This window comes from Salvelinus namaycush, chromosome 9, assembly GCF_016432855.1.
Source record: "Salvelinus namaycush isolate Seneca chromosome 9, SaNama_1.0, whole genome shotgun sequence".
NCBI classification, from domain to species: domain Eukaryota; kingdom Metazoa; phylum Chordata; class Actinopteri; order Salmoniformes; family Salmonidae; genus Salvelinus; species Salvelinus namaycush.
In genome coordinates, this window is record NC_052315.1 from 26,087,440 (window position 1) to 26,111,494 (window position 24,055).

Consider the following 24,055-nt stretch of genomic DNA (forward strand, 5'->3'; position numbering starts at 1 on the left):
TTCCTGGCACATGGTAAAGCAAAATAATCAAACCCAAGCTGGTTTTAAATAAAAAGTTAAACATCCATTTAAACAAACGTTTAACATCAACTATAGAACATCGATTACACATCCAATAGAGTGAAAGCTGGGGCTCCTGAGTGTCTCAGCGGTCTAAAGCACTGCATCTCAGTGCTAGGGGCACCACTACAGACCCTGATTCAGCTCCTGGCTGTGATTGGGAGTCCCATAGGGTGAGGCACAATTGGCCCAGTGTTGTCCAGGTTATGGTTTGGCTGGGGTAGGCTGTCATTGTAAAAAATAATTTATTCTTAACTGACTTGCCTAGTTAAATAAAAAGATGAAAGTGTATTTCTACTAAAATTATGTGAAAAGTGGGAAGGGTATTTCTGCTAAAATACATTGTGTTGAAATATCATAATGGTGATCTTTTTACTTATCCATATGATGTCTCTATGTCCCAATGTTAAAGAATAATAGTAAAAGCAAGAAGGATTTTTTTTTATACTGGAACGCATGGTGTTGAAATATCATCTCATGTATCATCTGTCGTTCAATGTCATGTCATGAGGGTCAACGCTCCAAGTTCAAGTCGTTATTCAATTTGTGAGACTCAACTTTAAGTCCAAGTCATAGGATTCAAGTCCACTATTCTATTACTAATATACAATATAGTAATACAATATAATAGAGTACTTTTTGAGTGTGTACATGCTCACTATCAGTTGCACTTATTAGGCTGTGTGAAGTTACACTTTTTGAGTAATGGAATGGTGAGTGCGTATGAGGTATGTGTGTTTGCCAGCCAGACCGTGTGTCAGGAAGTCATATTCCAATAATGGAGTAAGGAGACACATTACAAGAGAAACAATATGAGGGAAATTTCTTCATCACCATGACAGCACCGAGCCCCCTTGCTACAGTGTGTGACATATTTGGTTAATTCTCAGTGACTATAAATAAGAAATGAGGCCTATGGAATTGCGTGAGTGGAAAGTGGAGGGGACAATAACATCTCTAACAATAACATCTCTAATCACTCTGATGGCAGTAGATTCTCACTGTGCTGTTACATCGCTTGGGTGGTGCTTGCTTTTGCTGACACACAGAAGCCCCTCTGTCCTGCTGACACAGGGGGCAAACAACCCGGTGATCACTCTGCCCCACCCAAAAGAGAGAGATAAGTGTGTTAGACACTGAACTGAGGAATGCTGTGACAGTAAGATTTCGGGAAAATTGGGTGTCCACCGCTCACAGAACTTCTTCCACATAGCACCTAGGTGACGATGACCAATCACACACCACTACTATGTGACTCCCTTATTGGGAGGTCAGAGAGGATATGAAAACAACATGGCAGGTTGTAAAGGTCAAGTCTGGTGTATAGTGATATACAGTCAGTGAGTGGATAAGCCAAGTTTTAATAAAATAATCACTGGTCCAAATGTTCACACCAGGGGGAGCAAGTAACTCTCCACTCTCCACAGACACTGAAACAATGCATCTTTCATCTTATTTCTCTCTCATGCTTGTGCAAACGCTGAGACATAAATACTCTTCTCCTGACAGAGCGGGAGTATTTTTGGAGCATAGCCCATCCTACCTTAGGAAGCATTGCAGCCTGTAGGCTGGTTGTGTAGACACACAGGGCAGGGACAACCCAGATCGAGTGACTCCCTGAAATTACACCCCAGGTGAGTCATGAATCCCCTCTTTCACTACAACAGTAACACTGAAGTACGGACAGCGAGTCAGACAGCTCTGTCAACATGTACACAGACTATGAATAAGAGATTTAAAGTTGTCTGTGGTCCTCAGGAGGTCTTGTTCTTGCTCCTTCCTCCCCCCAAGTATGCAGCTGTGGCACTTGGTGTGCAGACATCTCCATCAACACAGGCTGAGTGCGTGCTGCAGTGATGCCAGGAGGAGGTCACATCAGGAGACAGAAACCTCTGCTTAGAGTTTGAAACCACGTGCTAACGTTAGCTAGCTGCTAGGAATTATGCATGATAGCTAGCTGCTCATTTGCTTGCTTGCTCGCAGATAAACGTCCTTGTTTCATGATTTATTCAGTTGTTATTCGTCGTACTATTATCACTAACTATCTTTTCAACCGTCTGATTTGAACAGTTGTTATTCACCGTACCATTATCACTAACTATCTTTTCAACCGTCTGATTAGAACAGTTGTTATTCACCGTACCATTATCACTAACTATCTTTTCAACTGTCTTATTAGACAATTGCTAGTCCAAAGTCTGTGTTCATATATGGTAAGGTCTTCTGACAAACCGACGTCAGGATGGCCGAGCGGTCTAAGGCGCTGCGTTCAGGTCGCAGTCTCCCCTGGAGGCGTGGGTTCAAATCCCACTTCTGACAAAACTTTTAGGAAAGGAAATGTAATTGTCATTTTGTAGGTATCAGGAAAGTTACTGTTAACTAACCAGAAGTTAATCTACACCCACCAGTTACATGTGGTACTAGGTTATTTGTTATTTTGTCTCAACGTTAGATTTGGCCCTATGTGCGCGTGACAGACAACTGGGAAAAACTAGCTCCGACTGGGAAAAATCATTTTGAACAGTCATCCAACTCGGAATTCCAAGTCGGAAACTCGGACCGACGTCATGATTTGACCTAGTTTTTTTCAAAGTTCCCATGCCGTGTTGAAAAGAACTGGGAATTCTAAAAAAAAATACGAGGTCAAATCATGAAGTCAGAGATCTTCAGGTCAGAAAGTCGGAGCTCTAAAAAGAGTAGAAAGAGGCCAGAGTTCCCGAGTTGGAATTACGAGTTGGATTACCGTTTAAATAGTTTTTTTTCCCGGGTTCCCAGTTGTTTAGAACGCACTGAAGTCAGAAATCTGAGATTTCCCAGTTCCAAGTTGTTTTGAACGCGGCACCAGTTGTCTTGAAAGCACCAAAGGTAATGTCAAAGTAGCAAAGACAGTACAGCATGAAGATAGATTTAAACTGCTTCTCCAATAGAAATCCCCAATCACACTTGTAGGCGGTGTCATGGTGAAGTTGGCTAGCTAAGGTCATGCATAGAAAACGTCATCAGGTCTAACGGGGTCATGGCTAGAAGGGATCCAGTTTATGTCAAACTAACGTCAGATTTTATGCTTCGTAGCAGGTAAGGATAATTAACATCTCGAGTTAGGAGAATAGTTTAAGGTTAGGAAAAGGGTTAGGTTTGACATTAATTTGACAAAAGCTAGATCCCTTCTAGCCATGACCGTGTAACGGTCGTATCTCGCCGACCTGCGCATGTCGTCAAATCAAAGGCACTTTCAATTTAAAGTTGTTTTTCATAAAAATGAAAACATCTCAGTTTATCCCTTTCACGAGGTTGGAGTAATAACATGTTCAACTACTTAAGACATTGTATCAAATCTAATTTGTGCCTTTAGATTTCGAGAAAATTAATAACTAAGGAAGATTTTTTCACTTCTCATGGACTTCTGTTTGGCATTGAGGGATTCTGTATAATTGGATCATGGACTTCCTGTTCAATCGAGTCATACGGGTGAGGGTGGGTTCAGAATTGTCAATGTGGTTTGATGTGAACAGTGTACTCCTCAGGGAAGTGTGGTTAGTCCAGTGTTGTTCACCCTGATGATGACAGATGACATATTTGAGGTGGGACAGGGCGTGGGTGTGGCCTTGTATGCCGTTGATGGGGCTGTATGGAAGAGAGGTGGGAATGTGAAATATGTGATGACAAAGTTACAAGAAGCTGTGGGAGTTGTGGAAGATTTGTCTCTAACATGGGAGTTTAGGATGTTTGTGGCCATGTCCTGCTTTATGGTGTTTTCTAGGAGGAAAGTTAAAGATGCTAGGCTGAAAATATACGGTCAGGATATAGGTATGGTGTCTGAGTTTAAGTATTTCGTTATGTGGTTTGATGAGAGGCTTACATAGAAGAGACATGTTGATTATATTGAAATTAAGTGTAGGAAGGTGCTGAACCTCATGAGGGCAGTGGTAGGATATGATTGGGGGTCGGATAGACAAACACTGTTGTATATGTATCAGGCATTGATCAGGTCATCTTTGGATTATGGGTGCTTTGTATAAGGATCGGCAGCCAAAACGGTACTACAGCGCCTGGATAGGATACAGTCAAGGACACTGAGATTGTGTGTGGGTGCCTTCAGGACGACACCTAATGAGGCATTGCAGGTGGATAGTGGGGAACTGCCACTGAGGATAAGGCGGGACAAACTTGCATTAACGTACAAGGCGAGGTTGAAAGGGAGTTAAGAATGACATACTGCGGTCACGGCGACTAGGGAATGATGGGATCGAGGAGGGGGTAAGCAGAGGAGGGGGTAAGCAGAGGGGGGGCAAGCAGAGGGCGTACGGGTGGACAGTCGGGCAGAACCTGGTAGAATATGGACTGGGGGAGAGAGAGGTAGGGCTGTCAATTGCATTGGGGAACGTTCCTCTGTGGCTATTTCCGAAACCAAGTGTACATTAGATGTGGACATGATTGAGGGCAGGATAAAACTGCGTGACGACGTGAGATGGTGTGTGGAGACTGGAGAGATATATAGATAATCATTTTTATTCATTATTAAGGATATATACAGATGGTTCAAAGGATCCAGTCAGTGGTAGGGTGTAGAGGTCGACCGATTATGATTTTTCAACGCCGATACCGATTATTGGAGGACCAAAAAAAGCCGATACCGATTGATCGGCCGATTTAAAAAAAAAAAAAAAAAATGAATTTGTAATAATGACAATTACAACAATACTGAATGAACACTTATTTTAACTTAATATAATACATCAATAAAATCAATTTAGCCTCAAATAAAATGAAACATGTTCAATTTGGTTTAAATAATGCAAAAACAAAGTGTTGGAGAAGAAAGTAAAAGTGCAATATGTGCCATGTAAAAAAGCTAAGGCGCAGCGTGATTTGGGTTCATCATATTTTATTAAAATGTGAACCAGCAAAAAAATATATAAACAATACAACGAACGAAACGCTTCGTCATGCAAAATACATGCAACCAAACAAAGACTAGAGCCCACAACTGAAGGTGGGAAAAAGGGCTGCCTAAGTATGATCCCCAATCAGAGACAACGATAGACAGCTGCCTCTGATTGGGAACCATACTAGGCCAACAAAGAAAAAGAAAACATACAAAAAAAAACTAGAGTACCCACCCTAGTCACACCCTGACCTAACCAAAATATAGAGAATAAACAGGGATCTCTAAGGTTAGGGCGTGACAACTGCAGCTAATCAAGAAAGTAATAGGGCTAACAGAGTGTTGCATAGGAATATTACTCCTGAGAATCTAGTTGATTTCCAAAGGAAGATAGCTTTAGTACGTAGGGTCATTAAGTCTGTCAAGAGAAATGCTTGGAGACAGTTCTGCTCTACAATAGACAGGGGTACTGAGCTGGGGGATGTATGGTCTATGTTGAAGAAAATAACTGAAAGAAGCAAGTCAACTTAAATTCCAGTTTTGGTTGTGGGTCAAAAAATGGCCGTAACTGATGAAGAAAAAGCTGACTTGTTGGGGAAGACATTTGCTAGGGTACATAGTGGGGTTACTTTGGATCAAGTATATAAGCAACGCAGGTGTGAGATTTTAAATGCTCATGTTAATGTTAATAAGAAAAGGGATACTGCTGACTCTTCTTTGGATATTGATTTTACTGTTAATGAGATGCGTTCAGCCTTTAGGCTATGGATATACTGCCCCAGGTTATGATCAGTTGGCCATGTAATGTTTAAGCATCTACCTGATGAGGTCATACATGTTCTTCTAGGATTATTTAATAAGATTTGGAGTGAGGGGGTTATACCTTCTGGTTGGAAACGTGCAGTAATATTACCTTTTGTAAAGCCTGGTAAGGACTCTTCATGAGCGGACAGTTATAGACCAATAGCACTGACCTCTAACTTGTGTAAACTGATGGAAAAGATGACAGTCATATTTCCTGGAACATAGAGGTTTATTGAGTCAATGTCAAAGTGGATTCCATAAAGGTTGATCTACTTTTGATGCATTAGTAAAGGTGAGCAATCAATCAATCAATCAATTTTATTTTATATAGCCCTTCGTACATCAGCTAATATCTCGAAGTGCTGTACAGAAACCCAGCCTAAAACCCCAAACAGCTAGTAATGCAGGTGTAGAAGCACGGTGGCTAGGAAAAACTCCCTAGAAAGGCCAAAACCTAGGAAGAAACCTAGAGAGGAACCAGGCTATGAGGGGTGGCCAGTCCTCTTCTGGCTGTGCCGGGTGGAGATTATAACAGAACTATGCCAAGATGTTCAAAAATGTTCATAAGTGACAAGCATGGTCAAATAATAATCATGAATAATTTTCAGTTGGCTTTTCATAGCTGATCATTAAGAGTTGAAAAACAACAGGTCTGGGACAGGTGGCGGTTCCATAACCGCAGGCAGAACAGCTGAAACTGGAATAGCAGCAAGGCCAGGCGGACTGGGGACAGCAAGGAGTCACCACGGGCGGCAGTCCCGACGCATGGTCCTAGGGCCCAGGTCCTCCGAGAGAAAGAAAGAGAGAAGGAGAAAATTAGAGAGAGCCAAGATTTTCAAAATGTTCATAAATGACAAGCATGGTCAAATAATAATCAGGAATAAATCTCAGTTGGCTTTTCATAGCCGATCATTAAGAGTTGAAAACAGCAGGTCTGGGACAGGTAGGGGTTCCATAACGCAGGCAGAACAGTTGAAACTGGAATAGCAGCAAGGCCAGGCGGACTGGGGACAGCAAGGTGTCAGCATGCCCGGTAGTCCTGACGTATGGTCCTAGGGCTCAGGTTCTCAGAGAGAAAGAGAGAACGAGAGAATTAGAGAGAGCATACTTAAATTCACACAGGACACTGGATAAGACAGGAGAAGTACTCCAGGTATAACCAACTGACCCTAGCCCCCCGACACATAAACTACTGCAGCATAAATACTGGAGGCTGAGACAGGAGCGGTCAGGAGACACTGTGGCCCCATCCGAAGAAACCCCCGGACAGGGCCAAACAGGAAGGATATAACCCCACCCACTTTGCCAAAGCACAGCCCCCGCACCACTAGAGGGATATCCTCAACCACCAACTTACAATCCTGAGACAAGGCCGAGTATAGCCCACAAAGGTCTCCACCACAGCACAAACCAAGGGGGGGGCGCCAACCCAGACAGGAAGATCACGTCAGTAACTCAACCCACTCAAGTGACGCACCCCTCCTAGGGACGGCATGAAAGAGCACCAGCAAGCCAGTGACTCAGCCCCTGTAACAGGGTTAGAGGCAGAGAATCCCAGTGGAGAGAGGGGAACCGGCCTGGCAGAGACAGCAAGGGCGGTTCGTTGCTCCAGAGCCTTTCCGTTCACCTTCACACTCCTGGGCCAGACTACACTCAATCATATGACCTACTGAAGAGATAAGTCTTCAGTAAAGACTTAAAGGTTGAGACCGAGTCTGCGTCTCTCACATGGGTAGGCAGACTGTTCCATAAAAATGGAGATCTATAGGAGAAAGCCCTGCCTCCCGCTGTTTGCTTAGAAATTCTAGGGACAATTTGGAGGCCTGCGTCTTGTGACCGTAGCGTACGTATTGGTATGTACGGCAGGACCAACTCGGAAAGATAGGTAGGAGCAAGCCCATGTAACGCTTTATAGGTTAACAGTAAAACCTTGAAATCAGCCCTTGCCTTAACAGGAAGCCAGTGTAGGGAAGCTAGCACTGGAGTAATATGATCAAATTTCTTGGTTCTAGTCAGGATTCTAGCAGCCGTATTTAGCACTAACTGAAGTTTATTTAGTGCTTTATCCGGGTAGCCGGAAAGTAGAGCATTGCAGTAGTCTAACCTAGAAGTAACAAATGCATGGATTAATTTTTCTGCATCATTTTTGGACAGAAAATTTCTGATTTTTGCAATGTTACGTAGATGGAAAAAAGCTGTCCTTGAAACAGTCTTGATATGTTCGTCAAAAGAGAGATCAGGGTCAAGAGTAACGCCGAGGTCCTTCACAGTTTTATTTGAGACGACTTTACAACCATCAAGATTAATTGTCAGATTTAACAGAAGATCTCTTTGTTTCTTGGGACCTAGAACAAGCATCTCTGTTTTGTCCGAGTTTAAAAGTAGAAGGTTTTCAGCCATCCACTTCCTTATGTCTGAAACACAGGCTTCTAGCGAGGGCAATTTTGGGGCTTCACCATGTTTCATTGAAATGTACAGCTGTGTGTCATCCGCATAGCAGTGAAAGTTAACATTATGTTTTCGAATAACATCCCCAAGAGGTAAAATATATAGTGAAAACAATAGTGGTCCTAAAACGGAACCTTGAGGAACACCGAAATGTACAGTTGATTTGTCAGAGGACAGACCATTCACAGAGACAAACTGATATCTTTCCGACAGGTAAGATCTAAACCAGGCCAGAACTTGTCCGTGTAGACCAATTTGGGTTTCCAGTCTCTCCAAAAGAATGTGGTGATCGATGGTGTCAAAGGCAGCACTAAGGTCTAGTAGCACGAGGACAGATGCAGAGCCTCGGTCTGACGCCATTAAAAGGTCATTTACCACCTTCACAAGTGCAGTCTCAGTGCTATGATGGGGTCTAAAACCAGACTGAAGCATTTCGTATACATTGTTTGTCTTCAGAAAGGCAGTGAGTTGCTGCGCAACAGCTTTTTCTAAAATTTTTGAGAGGAATGGAAGATTCGATATAGGCCGATAGTTTTTTATATTTTCCGGGTCAAGGTTTGGCTTTTTCAAGAGAGGCTTTATCACTGCCACTTTTAGTGAGTTTGGTACACATCCGGTGGATAGAGAGCTGTTTATTATGTTCAACATAGGAGGGCCAAGCACAGGAAGCAGCTCCTTCAGCAGTTTAGTAGGAATAGGATCCAGTATGCAGCTTGAAGGTTTAGAGGCCATGATTATTTTCATCATTGTGTCAAGAGATATAGTACTAAAACACTTAAGTGTCTCTCCCGATCCCAGGCCCTCGCAGAGCTGTGCAGATCCAGGACAGCTAAGCCCTGGAGGAATACGCAGATTCAAAGAGGAGTCCGTAATTTGCTTTCTAATGGTCATGATCTTTTCCTCAAAGAAGTTCATGAATTTATTACTGCTGAAGTGAAAGCCATCCTCTCTTGGGGAATGCTGCTTTTTAGTTAGCTTTGCAACAGTATCAAAAAGAAATTTTGGATTGTTCTTATTTTCCTCGATTAAGTTGGAAAAGTAGGATGATCGAGCAGCAGTGAGGGCTCTTCGGTACTGCACGGTACTGTCTTTCCAAGCTAGTCGGAAGACTTCCAGTTTGGTGTGGCGCCATTTCCGTTCCAATTTCCTGGAAGCTTGCTTCAAAGCTCGGGTATTTTCTGTATACCAGGGAGCTAGTTTCTTATGACAAATGTTTTTCGTTTTTAGGGGTGCAACTGCATCTAGGGTATTGCGCAAGGTTAAATTGAGTTCCTCAGTTAAGTGGTTAACTGGTTTTTGTCCTCTGACGTCCTTGGGTAGGCAGAAGGAGTCTGGAAGGGCATCAAGGAATTTTTGTGTTGTCTGAGAATTTATAGCACGACTTTTGATGCTCCTTGGTTGGGGTCTGAGCAGATTATTTTTTGCGATTGCAAACGTAATAAAATGGTGGTCCGATAGTCCAGGATTATGTGGAAAAACATTAAGATCTACAACATTTATTCCATGGGACAAAACTAGGTCCAGAGTATGACTGTGGCAGTGAGTAGGTCCAGAGACATGTTGGACAAAACCCACTGAGTCGATGATGGCTCCGAAAGACTTTTGGAGTGGGTCTGTGGACTTCTCCATGTGAATATTAAAATCACCAAAAATTAGAATATGATCTGCTATGACTACAAGGTCTGATAGGAATTCAGGAAACTCAGAGAGGAACGCTGTATATGGCCCAGGAGGCCTGTAAACAGTAGCTATAAAAAGTGATTGAGTAGGCTGCATAGATTTCATGACTAGAAGCTCAAAAGACGAAAACGCCATTTTTTTTTTTGTAAATTGAAATTTGCTATCGTAAATGTTAGCAACACCTCCGCCTTTGCGGGATGCACGGGGGATATGGTCACTAGTGTAACCAGGAGGTGAGGCCTCATTTAACACAGTAAATTCATCAGGCTTAAGCCATGTTTCAGTCAGGCCAATCACATCAAGATTATGATCAGTGATTAGTTCATTGACTATGACTGCCTTTGAATTGAGGGATCTAACATTAAGTAACCCTATTTTGAGATGTGAGGTATCACGATCTCTTTCAATAATGGCAGGAATGGAGGAGGTCTTTATCCTAATAAGATTGCTAAGGCGAACACCGCCATGTTTAGTTTTGCCCAACCTAGGTCGAGGCACAGACACAGTCTCAATGGGTATGGCTGAGCTGACTACATTGACTGTGCTATTGGCAGACTCCACTAAGCTGGCAGGTTGGCTAACAGCCTGCTGCCTGGCCTGCACCCTATTTCATTGTGGGGCTAGAGGAGTTAGAGCCCTATCTATGTTGGTAGATAAGATGAGAGCACCCCTCCAGCTAGGATGGAGTCCGTCACTCCTCAGCAGGTCAGGCTTGGTCCTGTTTGTGGGTGAGTCCCAGAAAGAGGGCCAATTATCTACAAATTCTATCTTTTGGGAGGGGCAGAAAACAGTTTTCAACCAGCGATTGAGTGCTGAGACTCTGCTGTAGAGCTCGTCACTCCCCCTAACTGGGAGGGGGCCAGAGACAATTACTCGATGCCGACACATCTTTCTAGCTGATTTACACGCTGAAGCTATGTTGCACTTGGTGACCTCTGACTGTTTCATCCTAACATCGTTGGTGCCGACGTGGATAACAATATCTCTATACTCTCTGTAATGAATGAAGTTGAAAAAACTCTGATCATGAAAGAAGTAATGGTTCCTGTCTTTTTTTTTTACATTGAAAAGGCTTATGACACTACAGTATGTGGAGAGAAAGCCTACTGATTAAGATGGAAAGACTTGGTATTGGTGGGAGATTATATAACTGGGTTTTGACCTACTAATTTAATTGCTCTTTTTGAGTTAAAATAGGATCCATTTTATCTGATGCCTATGGAGTTGACAATGGTACTCAAGGCAGGGCTATCAGTCCAATTTTGTTCAACATTATGATTAAAGATGTGTTTTTGAATGTAGGTAGGGGGCTTCCCTATATGCTGATGATGGAGCTATTTGGAAGAGGGGAAGGAATGTCTCTCATGTGATCAAATCTATTCAACAAGCTACAGTGGATGTTGAAAGAGGGTCGATTGACTGGGGTTTTAAATTGTCAGTGGCAAAGACTTGTTTTATGTTCTCGAAGAAGAAAGTTGCTGATAATATACAGTTGTTTCTGTATGGACAGCCTATGGGGAGAGTTTATAAGGACAAATGTTTGGGTCTATGGTTCAATGTCAAAAATCATGTCCTAAATGTTTAAACAAAGTGTAAGAAGGTAGTGAATCTTATGCGCTCGGTCTCTGGTTATGAATGGGGTGCTGACAGACAATCGTTGATGGATATTTATAGAGCTCTGATCAGGACGACAATTGATTACAGGTGTATAGTTTATGGAACAGCGTTGAAGACTTGGCTTCAGAGCTGGGCAGAATCCAGTATTTAGCTTTAAGGATATGTATTGGTGCATTTAAATCAAGATCTGTATGTGCCTTACTAGTGGAGGCAGGTGAGATGTCTTTGGATATACGGTATAAAAATGGTCATTAGCTTATTAGGTTGAAAAGCTGTGAGGTTGAGCATCCCACTGCTACTGTTCTAGATGACTGTGGGAATATACTAGTAGACAAGGCAGTGGTTTTGGTTGGACAGTTGGAAAGCTTGCTAATGAGAGTGGTTTGAGGAAGTTAGAGGTTGGCCCTTCTGTGGTGATAGGGACTGTTCCTCCATGGTTACTCCCTGATCATGTTGTTGATCTAACCTTGGTAGGGAAAGGAAAGATTGGTCAGAGGTCAGTGATATAGGGAAACTGGTTGACAATTACATTGGTAGAAGTTTTTGTGCTTTTCACAGATGGATCCAAAGACCCAGATAGCACAGGAGCAGGCGTTTACGTTCCTGAATTTGATGTGCAGATATGTAGAAGACTAACAGATGAACGAACTGTCAGTATACTCAGTTAAGATTTAGACATTTCTCCAAAAAGTACGATCTTTGTCCCCATGTGCAGTTGCAAACCGTAGTCTGGCTTTTTTATGGCGGATTTGGAGCAGTGGCTTCTTCCTTTCTGAGCGGCCTTTCAGGTTATGTCGATATAGGACTCGTTTTACTGTGGATATAGATACTTTTGTACCTGTTCCCTCCAGCATCTTCACAAGGTCCTTTGCTGTTGTTCTAGGATTGATTTGCACTTTTCGCACCAAAGTACGTTCATCTCTAGGAGACAGAACGTGTCTCCTTCCTGAGTGGTATGACGGCTGCGTGGTCCCATGGTGTTTATACTTGCGTACTATTGTTTGTACAGATGAACGTGGTACCTTCAGGTGTTTGGAAATTGCTCCCAAGGATGAACCAGACTTGTGGAGGTTTGCAATTTCTTTTCTAAGGTCTTGGCTGATTTCTTTTGATTTTCCCATGATGTCAAGCAAAGAGGCACTGAATTTGAAGGTAGGCCTTGAAATACATCCACAGGTACACCTCCAATTGACTCAAATTATGTCAATTAGCCTACCAGAAGCTTCTAAAGCCATGACATAATTTTCTGGAATTTTCCAAGCTGTTTAAAGGCCATGTCAACTTAGTGTATGTAAACTTCTGACCCACTGGAATTGTGATACAGTGAATTCTAAGTGAAATAATCTGTCTGTAAACAATTGTTGGAAGAATTACTTGTGTCATGCACAAAGTAGATGTCCTAACCGACTTGCCAAAACTAGTTTGTTTAACAAGAAATTTGTGGAGTGGTTGAAAAACGAGTTTTAATGACTCTAGCCTAAGTCTATGTAAACTTCAACTGTACATATGAGATGAGTAATGCAAGATATGTAAACATTATTAAAGTGGCATTATTAAAGTGATCCATTTATTAAAGTGGCCAATGATTTCAGGTCTGTATGTAGGCTGCAGCCTCTCCGTGTCAGTGATGGCTGTTTAACAGTCTGATGGCCTTAAGATAGAAGCTGTTTTTCAGTCTCTCGGTCCCAGCTTTGATGCACCTGCACTGACTCGCTTTCTGGATGGTAGCGGGGTGGACAGGCAGTGGCTCGGTTGGTTTTTGTCCTTGATGTGACATCGGATGCTGCAGGTGTCCTGGAGGGCAGGTAGTTTGCCCCCGGTGATGCGTTGTGCAGACCGCACCACCCTCTGGAGAGCCTTGCAGTTGTGGGCGGTGCAGTTGCCGTACTAGGTGGTGATACAGCCCAACAGGATGCTCTCAATTGTGCATCTGTAAAAGTTTGTGAGGATGTTAGGTAACAAGCCAAATTTCTTCAGCCTCCTGCCTGTGTGGGTGGACCATTTTAGTTTGTCTGATGTGTACGCTGAGGAACTTAAAACTTTCCACCTTCTCCACTGCTGTCCCGTTGATGTGGATAAGGGGGTGCTCCCTCTGCTGTTTCCTGAAGTCCACAATCATCTCCTTTGTTTTGTTGATGTTGAGTGAGAGGTTGTTTTCCTGACACCACACTCACTTCAAGTGCCCTCACCTCCTCCCTGTAGGCTGTCTTGTCGTTGTTGGTAATCAAGCCCACTACAGTTGTGTCATCTGCAAACCTGATGATTGAGTTGAAGGCGTGCATGGCAACGCAGTCATGGGTGAACAGGGAGTACAGGAGGGGTCTGAGCAGTTTGGAACCAGTTTTGAGGATCAGCGAAGTGGAGTTATAGTTTCCTACCTTTACCACCTGGGGGCGGTTCCAATTATTTTGGTAACGAGTTTATAATAGCAGTAAGGCACCTCGGGGGTTTGTGGTGCGTAAGAACAGCCCTTCTTACAGTTCATCAACTGTAATGTATTTGTCTGTGTTACAGTGAGGCTGCACCTGCAGAGGAGCCAGATGAGCTAAGGTAGTTGTCTATTATTACATGTGTATTTTTTCTGTAATTTTCAATAGTTCATAGCAGATTTATATCTCCAGTGACTCACTGGATGAGGACCCACAAGCTGAGAACATGGCTTGCCAAATTATGCTCAGGTATAGACTTGCTATCTGAACTTCAGTCACTTTAGTGTTTTTGTGGGTTTACATTATTTGGTTTAACATCAGTCACTAGCTCCCAAATACAATCTTTCGCAATGAATACTCAGTTTCTGCCCCGTCTACTCTACACTTAGGCCATGCAAGTACATTTTTCTGTCAGCGTTATTAACTCCCAAGTATTCATTTGCAAACAAAAAAATAACTCCCAAGTATTCATTTGCATGGCCTGTATTTGGAATAGAAGATGTAGAGCTGATAGTACTAATTTTAAAAGCATTTTTCTTCCCTTCCTTTTCACCTTGCAGTTTTGGTGAAGAGGTGGCGGCAAACGTACCACACCTTGACCATGATTATGATCAGAATCCTCTGCCTGCGGAGGAGCAGCTTGAAGAGGCATCAACGAGGTTGTTCGTCAGGCTGAGGAAATTGCGAAGCTTCAGGCAAACCAGTTCCTCCTTCTATGCTTCCAGTGTGAAAAAAGAAAAATATTTACACTGAATTTAGAGACTACAGTACTATAAAGCTGTTTTTCTGGCTTTACAGCCAACAGCAGAGACCATGGATAGATGGAGTCAGGTACAGTGCTTAAACAAAACAGATGAATACCCACTTAGAGTTGGCTTTAAAGCTTAACCCTAATGGATCAGTTCTTCCTCTTTCTGTGCCGTGTTAGACAGGGCCTCCTTGAACTGGATTTAGCTGTTCGTTTCAATGTATCACACTCCACAGTCACTTGGGTAGGATATGTGTCACCTGGGTAAACTACCTTTACTTCATGCTAGGATCCCTTCCAATTTGTCCCTAAAGGGTAACTGTTAATGAGCGGATGCCCCTCTGTTTCAGGAACACATTCCCACATACCAGAGTAATACTGGACTGTACTGAATGAAATACTTATGGTAGAGAAATTAACATTAAATTCTCTGGCAACAGCTTTGGTGGACATTCCTGCAGTCAGCATGCCAATTGCACACTCCCTCAAAACTTGAGACATCTGTGGCATTGTGTTGTGTGACAAAACTGCACATTTTAGAGTGGCCTTTTATTGTCCCCAGCACAAGGTCCACCTGTGTAATGATCATGAAATCAGCTTCTTGATATGCCACACCTGTCAGGTGGAGGAATTATCTTGGCAAAGGAGAAATGCTAACTAACAGGGATTGTAAACACATTTGTGCACAACATTTGAGACAAATAAGCATTTTGTGTATATGGAACATTTCTGGGATGTTTTATTTTAGCTCATGAAATATTGGACCAACACTTTACATGTTGCATTTATATTTTTGTTCAGTATAGATGAGGTAATGCGCTGAGAGCGCACACGATGACAGACTTTATAGTTACTTTGCGCTCTAGTTTCCCTCTTGAGATGTTCTGCGTCAGACTGTCTCCATACCACTGTAAAGGTCCATCTCATCTTGATTCAGAACAGTTGTAAAGCTACTGGGCTGTGGAGGCAGTGGAAAGGTGGGTAATCATCAGTGGGGGTGGGCTCTGGCACATTGAGAGTCTGATATTCCAAGGCAGATCACTATACTGCAAGGGTACACTTTGGCTGATGTGCTGGAGTGCATGAATGTGCTTCCAATGTCAGAGGTTCTTAAGGCTTTGTGCAAATTCTTCGCAAGGCAGGGGGAGTGGTACTGGGCAGTAGAGGTCACTTACAATCCCTCACCTGTCTGGGGTAAAGAAGTTTTGCTCTGCGTGGGAGGGACAGTCTTGCATCCCATTTTGATGTAGTTTGCTAGTGTACAGCAAACCAATAAGGTGATTACACTGTCCTTGTCCAGCTTTGCAGTTGCACTATGACTTTTCAATGAAGGGACTCTCAGGCAGTGATGCCAATTTAGCAATTTTGTTGCTAGATTTAGCAACTTTTCAGAGTACCCTGGCAACTTCTTTTTCAAACAGCACCTAGCAACAAATTTAGCTACTTTTAAAAATGTATTTGGAGCTTTTAGCAACTTTTGGAAAGTGACTCAAACGCTAAAATGCACTCATTTTCCCTCTAAATGACACAAAAACAATTTTCGCTGTCACATACTCAGTCACAACACACGTCCTGGCTGCAAAAGTGCATTGTGAGTGACATCAGCAGCAGGCGCTCAGCTCTTGCACAGGCAGCAGCAGGCCAGCAGCAATTTCAGCAAATTAAAAATCATTGTTGGCTGACTGCAGCAGCAGTAGTATGCGTTCGACGAGACAAACCCAAAGAATATAGTTGGTCACAAATGTTTGATCTTGAACAGAGCTTACAACATCAATCAACATGTCTCAATCAAAATTGTACAGCCAGAAGTACAGAAAAGAGTGGGAGTCTGTACCTGAGTTTAAAGGGTGGCTGAAGCTAGTAATTGGGGATGATTGTCGGGCATACTGTGTGTACTGCAAATTAGATATGCTTGCAAAAATGTATGACATCAAAAAACATTGTGCTACAGCAAAGCATATAAATAAATCAAAATCGTACAACCCCACAACGCAGTCTACATTAACACAGTTGGTTAAAAAAGTGGATAACTGCAAAAGCGCAGAAGCTACTATGGCAATGGCCACTGCAGAGCATTGTTCGCTGCTAGCATGCGACCATTTAGGTATGGCTTGCAAAGCTGCCTTTTCAGATTCTGTGGCAGCAACAAACTTCCAAATGCACCGCACCAAGTGCACAGAATTGATTAGGGGAGTACTGGCTCCTTATTTTCTCAAAAGGGTAACATCAGATGTGGGGGATGAGAAGTTCAGTCTCCTTTTGGATGAGTCCACTGATGTCAGTGTCTCAAAATACCTGGGTGTGGTGATTCGGTATTTCAGTGCAAAAAAAATAACCGCTGTGTCCACATTTCTCGCGCTGGTTGAATTGGAGGGGGGCGATGCCAGATCAATAGCAAAGGCGGTAGTTGAGTTTCTTGAGAAGTGTAATCTTAAAAAGAGAATCTTCAGGTTATTGGCACTGATAATGCGTCCGTGATGACTGGGGTGCACAACGGGGTGCACATGATTTTAAAGGAAGAATGTGCATTGCCCAATTTGGTACTCATCCGCTGTGTGTGCCAGTCTTTACAATTGGCTGTCTGTGCAGCATCCAAAGAAACCATTCCTAGGAGTGTTGAGTACTTAATCAGGGAAACCTACAACTGGTTTTCCATTTCCCCAAAACGGCGCGAGGCGTACAAAGCAGTGTATGCCACCATTAATTGTGGCCAGAAACCCCTGCAGATCACCAAAGTGTGTGCCACATGTTGGCTATCGATTGAGCCTACGGTAACTCATATATTGAGCCAGTGGGAAGAACTGAAACTCCACTTTGAGTTGACCAAGGCCAGTGAGCGTTGCTACATGGCGGATGTGCTCCACGCCATGTACATGGACAAAACCAACTATGTCTACCTGACATTCTTGAAATCAATTCTGTCTGGCGTACAAGTTGCAGTGAAGTCGTTTGAGGGAGAGCAAACAGATCCTGTCAAGCTTTTGGACCTCTTAACATCAATTTGCAGCAGAGTAGTCAACCCTATGGCAAAAAATGATGTCCTGAAGGATGCCATTGATGGACATCTCAGTCCATCACCATACCTTCGGTACCTTTTCGAGAGCACGGTGTACCAACTCAGTCTTGCGCCAGAGGACAAAAAGGTCATTCGGAGACAGTGCATCAACTACATTGTTGCTTTAAGCAAGGAGCTGCAAGCAAGGCTCCCAGACAACCTTGAAGCCTTGCGAAACATGGCCTTGTTCAGTGTTAAGGAAACGCTAAAGCACAATAAAGGCACCACTGAAATGATTAAAGTAGCTGAGCTACTGGGATACCAACCCCAAACAATTGATAAAATTGTTTCCCAAAGGAGAAACATCCATCTGTTTAGGTGGGACTCAACTGAAAATACAGTCGAGTTTTGGAGTGAAGTCAATAACTACACAGACTCTTCCGGGTCAAATCCATTTGAAGAACTGTGCAAAGCTGCACTCGCTGTCCTCTCCTTGCCACACTCAAATGCGGAGGTTGTTTCGGCGGCTGTTCAGCCAAATGAGTGTGGTCAAGTCAAAGTTAAGACATAGAATGTCACTGCACACTCTCAACTCCATACTCCTGGTGCGGTATGGACTGAAATGGCTGGTGATACCTGTTACCAGTGTCATGACGTTGGCAGTGGGGGTAGGTTTATGACAGTCATAAATACCTCTTTCCCCCTTTTTCTCTCTCCCTACTATAACTGATGTGACATAAGGAAACCCATGGGTTAACATAGAGATTCTGGGTAACATCAGAAGTTGGGGGAAATGAACTATATTCTGGTAGTCCGACCAACAGTGTCAGTTCGGTTGCCCTCTGACACATTCTCATCAAGGATAGAATGACATAAACTCTACTGTGGAAAGTCTAAACGTCAGAGGTATCGGATTCACATGGAATTGTTGTTTAATTCAAATGTTTGAATATGACATTATTTGTGAAGAGATGAAATTTAATTTTAGCTTCCAAATGAGAGATGTGTTTTCATAAGTTTGGGCTTCTGGTCAACTAGTGGCCCGCCCCTGTGAAGAGGCATGGGTTATAAACTTTTCAGACACACCCCTCTCCCTCCACTATAAAAGCCAAAGGACAAGAATATAACTTCCTGTTCCGGGTACGCTAGGATGACGATCCAGTGTCAGAATGGTTCAGATAATCACTATAGATGAAGCCAACATCAGCATGGACTTTGATTGTGAATGGTATGAACTTTGAACTCGTATTCACTACAGAAGTGATATCTCCTAGCCTTTGAGTTAGCAACAGCTAAACGCAGGTTCGGAAGGACAGTCCAAGTACCCCGTCTAATACACACAACGTTATCCCGTGACTACCAGAGACATTCTTCAAAGGACAGAGGACTCGGGTTGGCGACACGGTCCATCTACCACCAACCTACTGAAGCGCAGCTCAGAGTAAATATGTATTGCATTTTCCTCTTCAAATGGGCGGTAATTTAGAATGCATAAGATACTGTATTTACGATAGTACAGCTCGCCTATGTTCAAGTCTCTCGCTCTTTCACTAGGACTCAGCCCCCCTTTCCTTTGTGTAACAAGCTGTCATATCTATTCCGCCCGCTAGGGACGTTTTTCTGTGTGACGTAATTTGTGATCAAGTTATGAGTTAATTGTATATGTGTGATTCTGTGTGATTAGTTAGGTATTTAGTAAATAAATAATTAAACCCAATTTTGTATTGCTGATTCAACTTGTTAGCCAGGATTCTTGCAGATAATCAAGGACTTACAACTTTCAGATGAGACTGAATAAAATGACGATTAATGTGACTGCTATTTAGTAAAATATTACTAAATCTTTAAGAGTTTATTCGAAAGATAACAGCTCTATAAATATTCTTTCGTGGTGTCCCTCTCTAGTTAATTCATATTTACATGATTAGTTCAATCAGGTAATATTAATTACGGAGAAATTATTTTATAGAATAGCATGTCATAGCAATTAATCTGGCATAGTCAAAGACACAACATATTGGTGCCCCCTGTGAGGAGTCTAAGATAGAATGAGGTTTTCATTTTGATTCAGCCTGTATAAAATTGAAAAGCAGATTACATAATATACCACGTTTATTATACACATTTTTGGAGTGATAGACAAGCATTTTTGGGTGTGTGTGCTTTAGATTCCCCCGCCCCACGTTGTTCTCTGACGTAGTCAGTGGATAACGTAAGCGAATACATTTCTTGTATGAGGCTGAGAAAGCTAATTATAGAAATCTGAGAAATAGTGCGTTTGGCCAAACGCAGGGCTATTTCTGCCTGGCGCGTTTCATACGCTGGTAGGGCAGGTCATTATTAATTTCTCGAGCGAGGACAAAGAGCCAGCCGATTGAAATTCAGGAGATATAGCGCGACCAGCGATAATTATCTCTCTCTCTCTCGCGATTCAACGCGAGGAGACCACGGTGCATTTCATGTTTGCCGCGTGTTCCGGTTAAAACATCGTCAAAAAACGCCGAAAAGGGTTTGAACATAATACGTTATTAGTAAAACCTTTTCCCTGCCAAGGGAATCCTACGTGCTACATTTTCAGGATCAAAGGAGGGTTAGCTGGCACGAGGTGCTAAAGCTAACAGGGAAAATAGCATTTTTTTCTTCCTGGTGCCACGCTGAAATTCCTCCGCCTAGCGGAACAGAAGTCCCGCACCGGGTAGTTCCGTTTTATTTCAGCGTGTGAAGTCAGTGACCGCTGAAGTGTGCCCAGGATATTCGTTCATGAAGAATTATTCAGGTCACACTCAAGTCATTACTTATGATATCCAGACGAATATCAATGTCTTATCCAATTGAACTAATACGTGTAAATCTGGCCATTTACATTCTGAAATAGATATTTTAAATAATATCCAAATTGTTGAGTTCTCTAAATAAGACATTGCAAACTTTTTCCAAACTAATCTAGATGAAGCAACTTCTCAGGTTAATTAAAGTTTAATTCACAAATTGCCTATACAGGTTTGATTTATCATTAAATTGATCAATCAGTAAAATTTGGGTTTTTCAAAACCCATTCAGTAATCCAGTATTGACAGAAGCCCCGCCCCAGCGGGAATCCCATGTGGTTTCGGCCTTAGGGAGAAGTGCCACAGTGTTGAATGTGCCCAACATTTGGTCTACTGTTTTACACTTATGATATCCAATCAACAGAGATTTTATGGATTATCGTCTCATTCAATTTAATAAGTTAAATTGTTGAACATAATTTAATGTTCTTCCAATCAAATGAGACACTTTTAAACTTATCATATTAACCTAGATGAAGCCACATCTCATGTTAATTAAAGTTTAATACCCAGATAGCCTACACAGGTAGGATTAATCATTGGCATTGATTAATTAATTCAATTTGCTTTTGCAAATTCATTCACGTCCAACTTCCACATTACTGGTACAGTACTGGTAGTTCGTCAACATCTATAAATAGATGATACTTGTCTTTGCAGCTTCCAATTAATTCCAAACCCAAACTTTGAATAAATTTAGGGAAAATTCTTCCTCTAAACTTTTCTAATAATGTGCAAGCTATCAAAGGAGGTGATCACCACTCCTCCGCTAAGTAGTGAACCTCCACCCATAAAAGGATTAATCTCTGACCTCAGCAGCGATACCAACCCTAATTATGCCATTAGTGAAAAAACAGCCGAAATTGCGAACGCTCTCCAAAATCAACCATCAAACGCAGGCTTTGTGACGGTTCTCCCCACTTTTGCACTGATGTATCGCCATAAAAATGTGGCATCGGTTCAATACCACCGTGCACAGCTGAAGCACGTGCCAGTCATGGCTAGCATCAGGGGACAGGTGGAGAGAACTGAGCAACTATTGACAAAAGCAGGAAATGAAAACATTCTGCTAGCCGAGGAACTGCGTTTGAAATCTGAACAATTGAAAGTAATTGCAAATACTTATGACGATGAACGAGCACAAACTCTTCAACAAAATCGTTGTCTCCAGGAACAACTCGATTTAGCCAAAACTAAATACGAGGTAGTCCACTCCAAACTAGATACATCTGTTGAGTTATCTACAAATAGGAGCGCGCAATTTGATAACATGCAGGCAGTTTTATTGAACGTTACTCAGAGTAACACGGTTCTACTCAAAATTCTGCAGACCAAAGACGATCAGTTGATGAACACAATGACGAAGTTGGATGACAAATCAGCAGAACTCATTGAAGTCGCTGAACAAATGAATGATGAGAGAACTCGGGTGATGAAGATGGAAATCTCATCACTGAATCTCTCGCTCCGTACTCAAGACCTTTATCTGCAAGCCATGACAGATAAGTTTGAGACTGAAAAGAGCAAGTGCGACACTCACGTGTCCAAAATCAGTACTCTAAGCGCTCAAGTGGACTCTGCAATGCAGCAGAATACCACCCTTAGGTACCATCTGGAGGAAGTCCAGAAGGGTCACGCTCTACAGCGTGACTATCCATCCAAGCAACCGGAGCCCGGTACTCAAAGGAGTGAAGACGATAGGTTTCAGACATTGCCTCCGTCAGGTGTCCCCCAGTCTTCTCCGTTTGGCCATTCGGCACTGAGTAATATGGCGCCTCTTGGCCAACAAAGCCAAAGCTTGGCTTCTCCTCTTGGTCTTTTGGCCCCACTTTCCCCACAGGATAAAGCCCACCCTCTCCGCCCTCTTGACGCGAAATACCTTGACAAACTCGTCAAGTATTTCCCCACCTTTGACCCCGTTCCAGGTCAGCCAAACGATACTGAGACGTTCCTAGCTGACATAGAGGACGTGTTGGATGGCTACCCGAACGCTACGGGTTCTGACAGGGTTTACCTGTTGAAGCGAACGTCGAATAGACACGTGACAAGGTTCATTCGCCTACAACAGAAACACGTGCTAAATGACTACGCTAAACTTGCCACAGCTTTGAAATTAGAATTCAGTGGTTCTGCAACTCGCAAACACGATAGCTCACTGGCTAACACGGTCAAACAAGCTCGGAATGAACACCCACAAGCTTACTATCATAGGCTTCGTTCAGCTTACTTTGGCCTACTCACTGAAACAGGCATGGAAGACCTGTTACCATTTAAACAAATGTTCCTGTCGAACATGTATCCCACCTTCATTACCTACTTGGGCACTGCAGCCCACATTGGGTTGCCTATCTTACAACTCAGAGAGCTTGCAAGCACAGCTTTTGAGGCATCAAAAGCTCGCAACGCCAAGAGCCCTGACCACTCGGTTTTGAAGTTTGACCAGGAGCACTCACTCCAGTCAGAGGGTGCAGTATCAGGTATTGGAGCGTTAAGAGATGACGCACAACAACAGTTTCTACCACGAAACCATGATTCCAATAACCTCCGCGGTCGAAATAACCGTAAAGCACGTCGCCATCAAAACGACTACCGCTACAATCGACCTGTTCACTACGTTCCTGCACCCAACCCACACAAAGTGTCAGAGCACAAGGGTAACAAAGGGTTGAAGGATGATCAAAACGTAGACCAATGTTCTCCAGAAGTTCCACTTGGTGAAGAACTAAAGCGAGAAACATTTGAGAAAAGGGTAAAAGATAAGTCACAAGGACTAGACAGGGAATTACCGGACTCCAGGTCCGCAGGAATTAACACCCATAGCAAGGACGTTAAAATTCAAATCCCTCCTGCTTTCACTCGAGACCCTATCCAGGGCCCGATTGACCAAGAAACAAGCCCACGGGCTTCGTCTATAAACTCTGATACAAAGGTTGCGAAGAAAAAGGTCAAACGCTTCGTTAAAGCCAAGCCCACTCAAAATCGTAAAAGTCAATCTGCTTCCACCTTGAACAGAATTGACACATCACGTTGTTGCGAAAGACCACTCCACTTTGTGGGGAACATGTCCACTAAACACGAATCGAAACGACCATACCTGGAAACAGTCCTGGAGGACTGCTTAACTTGTCATGCGCTAATTGATTCGGGTGCGACAATATCACTCATCTCTCAAACATTGTTTGATGATCTAAAAAGGGCTTTGAAGCCAACTAAACGTTGGTTAAAAGTGGAACGATGCGACACTACACTTCGAGGGGTCACTCAGACTACCTCGCCTCTCACATTGAGAGTCATGCTGAAACTACACTTCAAGGACTTATCGCTCGTCCACCCTGTGTATGTTACTAGCCTCGAAACTGTACCCCTGCTACTTGGAGCAGACTTGATGGATCGGTTACTCCCATTGATGGATTGGAAAACCAACCAGGTATGGTCACAGGCCACAGTGCCTTCTCCACCGACCACACTGTCTTTCCCTAACGCTAGCTGCAATGCAGTCATTCACGAGGGGTATCTGTCGAAAGCACCCCTTGGGAAAAAGACGTTTAAAAACCTGTTGGG

At 43.0% G+C, this 24,055-nt stretch overlaps 1 protein-coding gene and 1 non-coding gene across 2 annotated transcripts in view; both read left to right on the top strand.

Moving 5' to 3' along the window:
- The first annotated feature begins 2,296 nt into the window (after positions 1–2,296).
- Positions 2,297–2,379, top strand: trnal-cag. The gene has a single exon. It is a non-coding gene; the product is annotated as a tRNA-Leu (tRNA).
- A 704-nt stretch (positions 2,380–3,083) lies between these two features.
- The window catches only part of LOC120053894 (plasmolipin), a 43,993-nt gene continuing 23,021 nt past the window's right edge, over positions 3,084–24,055 (top strand). The window contains exon 1 of the mRNA XM_039001187.1: positions 3,084–3,528. The gene's annotated coding sequence lies outside the window, so the exon portion shown is untranslated. The remainder of the gene's footprint in view (positions 3,529–24,055) is intronic.